The sequence below is a fragment of the Muscardinus avellanarius genome (genome assembly GCF_963383645.1).
Source record: "Muscardinus avellanarius genome assembly, chromosome: 3".
Classification (NCBI taxonomy): domain Eukaryota; kingdom Metazoa; phylum Chordata; class Mammalia; order Rodentia; family Gliridae; genus Muscardinus; species Muscardinus avellanarius.
Genome location: NC_137788.1, coordinates 81433965 through 81439637, shown reverse-complemented (window position 1 = coordinate 81439637; position 5673 = coordinate 81433965).

Genomic DNA, 5673 nt, shown 5'->3' with positions numbered 1-5673 from the left:
GAGCACCCAATTCGATAAGTGCCAGGTACTCCTCATAACAGACACAAAGATGTTAAGATGCTGATGTTTTTATTTTTAAAAAACATAAAAGTAGTAACAATTTTCCTTTTTATGAGGAGTTAAGCATGTGCTAAAGCCATTTACCTATGGGGTTTTAAAATCAACAAAGATGAAAGAAGGTACTCTCACCAGGCATTCATTTCACTATCTTGGAGGAAAAGCCTGTTTTAAAGGACAGTGGTAATACTTGCCTAAAGATTACTCATATACTTACACATACAGTGTGACTGGTTTTGTTTTTAGTCAGAGATTTTGGGTGTAAGAAGATAGTGATCAGTAACATACCAGAGAAATGCAGAAATTTCTATAGTAAGAAAAGCATATTAAGATGAGTGTCTGGAGAGATTTGGAGGTGGCTGGATTCCCCAGCAGCGTGCTCCTTTTTCTTTATAAAGATAAAATAACAACGATGTGAAGGCAACAGAGCCACACATCTGCTTCTGATTTGCTTTCATGGTCTCATCCTAGTTGAAGTCATTTCTAGATCATATGCCACAGTCTTTAGAATAAAGTCACTGAAGGAATTCACACCAAGGGCAAACACATAATTAAATACACACACAGTAACACACCATCAATAGAATGTAGACAAGGAACATATGCAAAACATCTGATTAGAACTGTCCAATGGTTCTTTAATTTCCTGATTAGTGCTACCCACCCCACAGCTGAGCCTTCAGTTTCACTCTTGATTTCAGATTGCCAAAGGCTGATCCTTGATCCATCTTCTTGCCTCCCTAGTGGGGCACTGGTATTCTCTAAATCTAGAACTAAAGATGAACCCAGAAGCTATTTACTTCCTATTTCCCTTTGTCAGGATTACATTTTCTAGTGTTAACCCTATTACTTTTCTTAAAGAATTGCTTGAATAGTGTTCAAGATGGAATGGCTAGGACATGCAGTGTTAAATTCAAAAGGTAATTCTGTAGATGGGGCATGTGTAAACAGAGATCCTGCATCGTTTACAATTGTCTTCTAAGTCATCTTTCTTGCCTTACCAAAGCTATATGTACAATCTTCATATGTTTGCATTTCACTTATCTTTTTTAAATTATTTTCTATAAACTGCACTAACAGCAGGTCAAAGACAATTTTATGTGAAGGGTCGTTCTTTTGAGAAAACATTGGCCTTTCAAATTAAGCTTTAAATTATGTTGCAATTCCTTTTTTTTTTTTTTTTTTTTTTTTGAGGGTCTGGAGATGGAACCCAGGGGCATTCGACCTCTGAGCTACACCCCCTGCCCTATTTTTTATTCTTTATTTTGAAACCGGGTCTCACTGAGTTGCAGAGGGCCTAAGTAGCTGAAGCTGTCCGTGAACCGCGATCCTCCGGTATCAGCCTCCCGAATGCTGGGATTACAAGCCTGTGCCACCACACCCAGATGCAATTCCTTTTCTAAACTTCACTTTTACAATTTTCTTACCCAATTCCATTTATTCTCTTAAGATGATGTTTTTTCACTTTATATATCTAGAACATCATTATTTATTAAATACTTGCGTTCTTGCTGACTTTTGTGGTTACTTTGTTAAAAATCTTGCTATAATTTGCAAAGCATTGACGACTTCTGATTATTTGTCTGGTACAGAGTTGACAAAGTTGACCTTTCAAGGAAGGCAGTTTAGACACATAATTTTAAAAAGTTATATAAAAAAAAGACCGCAACATCAGTTCTAAAAATATAGGGAGAAAAAAACCGAAGAGCTGACGTTACTGTCTGGTGTTATAGATGCTGTGTCCTTTAAAGATAGCACACAAACATGCACCACTGTAGGTGGAACAATACATCTGCAGACAGTATTACCCGCCAAATTTGGCCAGTTTCTTCAGATAAATAATTTTTCGGTGACGTGCAGGGCTGAAATTACACAAACAACAGAAATTACTAAGACCTAAGCCAGCAAGTTTTGTGGGTTTCAAGATTTTTATGCAATCGATATTCTGACATCTGTAACACAATTCTGTCCCTAAAATACTGATGCCAGAAATGAATATATTAACATTACTTGATGACTGTTGTCCAGATTTTGAAATAAACTAAGTTAAGTCTTTGGAATAATCATTCTTTAGCCACATTTTTATTTAGGTCATTAAAACAACTATAATCATCTCCTTATAAGGAAAAGTTTCATTAAAAATGCTAGAGAGCTACAGTCCATTTCAAAAACCAATACTTGTAGCTTGTTATATTAATAGTTCTAAATGTCTAAGCCTTATTAAATGAAAACACCCTTAACAATTTTATCTCAAGAGTCTGAGTAATAAGAATTTTAAGAAGCTGACAATGAAAATGCTGAAGAATATTCCAGGAACTTCTATGGTAGGAAATAGTAATAACTAGTTACCTTCTTAATCTTCCTCTAGAAATGACTGTGTTGCCTAATTGTTTTAGGGAGGGATCTGCCATTATAAAATGGTATTCAGAAGGTTTAGAAACTGCAAGAGTAGGCTTAAGGGAGTTCCTTACTAATTTTGACCCAGCATATTGTGATGTTTCCTCTAAGTTGAGGCAACATTCTCCAGTGGAACTAAAGTTCCCCAAGAGCAAATTAATCTGAAATAGTAGATATATTTTAAGACAGTAATTTCTTTTACCTCTCTCCTTGCATAGTAAGAAAATTCTAACAATTTTGTTAGAATAAAAAGCTAAAACAATGTCTCTGAATGCTCAACTTTCTCAGAGAATGTCTTCCTCTCCTGTTCTTCTGGAGCTTTTTCTTCCTCTTAATTTTCTAAGCTGTTAACTTGAATGTGAGTCAAAAATTTTTAGCTGAATAAAGACTTCAATTTGGTTACTAAGATGATTTACTGTTGTATTATTTGTGACAGATTTCCTATAAGTCAAAGAGCACCTTTTCTATAGTAAAAATCTATGTGTTACACATTACTTGAGCCAGGTCAGTATCTGTTATTTTTCACTATTTTGCTAACATATTTGCTTAAGATTCAATAATCTCATGACTATTCCCAAGTGGCCAATTAAAAAAAAAATCCCACATTTAAAAGAAATAAAGCCAGGCATGATGGCGCACACTTGTAATCCCCATGCTTGGGAGGCGGAGACAGAAGGATCGCACAGGTTCAAAGAGAGGCCACGCTGGTTTAAGAGACCCTGTTTCCAAATTTTAAAAATATAAAAAATGGGTCTGGAACAAATCTACCACTTGATCCAGCAATACCACTTCTGAGTATCTACCCAAAAGAAAGGAAACCAAACTGCCAAACAAATGCATATATATCTATGTTCATAGCTGCACAATTCACCATAGCCAAACTGTGGAACCAGCCAAGATGTCCATCAACAGACAGATTACAAAACTTTGGGTATATACACAATGGAATTTTACTCAGCCTTTAAAAAAAAACTCAATTACATCATTTTCAGGGAAATAGATGGAACTGGAGGACATTATGCTAAGCAAGATTAGTAAGTCACAAAAAATAAGAAATTGGATGCTTTCCCTAATATGTGAAAGATAAGGAGAAATGGGTCATAGGAGGAACTCTAGATGAAAAAGGAAATCCTACAGAGGAGCAAACAAGACAACCTAAAGGAGGGCATGGGGTGGGGAAGGAAATTCTCTAAAACACACAATGTACTTAAACTTATCAAAGTCAACCACTAAACCAAGCATGGGAAGGAGGGATGGGGATGGAATGGGGTGGGAAGTGGGTAGGGGCTAAATGGGTGATGTGTACATGTATGTCCACACAAGTTTCTTACCCCAATATGATGTATGAATATAACTCACCAATAAAGTTTTTAAAAAATGGGTCTGAGAGTGTAGCCTGGAGGTAGAAGGATTCCATCCTCAGTACCACCACCGAGAGAGAGAGAGAGAGAGAGAGAGAGAGAGAGAGAGAGAGAGACAGAGAGAGAGACAGAGAGAGAGAGAGAGAGAGAGAGAGAGAGAGAGGAGAGAGGAGAGAGGAGAGAGGAGAGAGGAGAGAGGAGAGAGGAGAGAGGGGAGAGGAGAGAGGAGAGAGGGGAGAGGAGAGAGGAGAGAGAAGAGAGAAGAGAGAAGAGAGAAGAGAGAGAGAAAGAAAAGAAAAGAGAGGAAGAAAGGAAGGAAGGAAGGAAGGATGGATGGACGGACTTTTTGCTGTTTCTCAAGCTGGCCCCAAATTCCTTGGTCAAGTGATTTTCTTGACTCAGCCTCCAAAGTAGCTAGGACTACAGGCCTATGCCACCATACTACCAACTTGAACTATTCTTCCTCGAATGAGTAGTCTGACATAAAAACACAAAACGTAACTTTATTAAACATACAGATTCAAGAACATTCAAGTTTTTAAAAAAGACTAATAAAAGACAGCAGACCAAAGGCAATGCCATGTATATTTGCGTGTATATATAAATGGAATGCACACACATACTCTACTTACACAACAGATTAGGCAGACATACTGATCTATCAATGATGAAAATAACAAGGTATTTGTTTCTAAGCTGTTTCTATATTCTCTGACTACTACTACATGAGAAATTTCTCAGATCTACCCCTACCTCCAGACTGAAGTTACCCTGGGAAGTTTGATATGCTGCCATTGAGATTTATCATTTTGAAACGTAAGTAACACATACACCACTGCTGTAGGTCCTTTCTACTTTGCCTACTTCATTATCTATTCCAAATCCACCTAATCAAGTAAGCATTCTTTTCTGAGTGAGATCAACTTTGTCATAAAAGGGCATAGCAATCGGGATGGCTCTGAGCAGAGGAAAAACCTCCATTAATATTTTCAATTCTGTGTTCACTTTTCCTTTTAGCAGCTACTAAGTATACCTAAGATGGTATGGGAGAAATAAAAAACACATGCATATTCAAAAGAGAAAAATATTTTGGACTAAATATTCATCTTAGTTCCGAAACTTCCCCTTAATCAGCCAAACACTATGTGCGTTAAGTTCCCAACTGTAAACATATACAACATTTAATAAAGCACCCAGAAACTATAGTAAGCAAAATATAACTTCCAAGGTGAGTGTTACATGGGGACAGCAAAGGAAAAAAATTAAGAAAACATAACAATTTACACAAGAAATTCGTTCATGAAGTATTTTTTAAATGAGAAATTACATTCAATTTTAAGATATTGTGCCCTACAACCAACATATCCTCATTGTTTTAGTGTTCATAAAATCTATGTGTCCAGAAAAATAAATTATTTTCTTTACCTATAAAATTACAAGTGTCAGCATCAGGTGGAACTTTACAAAGAGACACAAAGGTCATACTCAAAAAATTAAGTCTGTTGACTCATTTAATCCTTATCACATCCATTAATTTTAAGACTTGCATGTCAAACCCACGCATTAGTTTAAAACTGCTGCTTTTCTGCACATAGCAGCGAGAATTAGGAAAACTGAAGATCTGAACCTGCCTGGGGGAGTCTAACTTCAAGCACCATGCTGTTGGTCCATGGAACTCTCCCATTTTGAGTAATCTTAACCTGTATTTTATAATCTGCCAACAGAGCAAATACTAACATTTTATAATAAATTATTCATCCTGCACTGGTCTCTAAACAAGAATCTGTGGCCTTTGCAAGCGGCTCTTCTCACTCCATCTCACAATACACAACAGGTACCATTAAATGAAAAACCATCA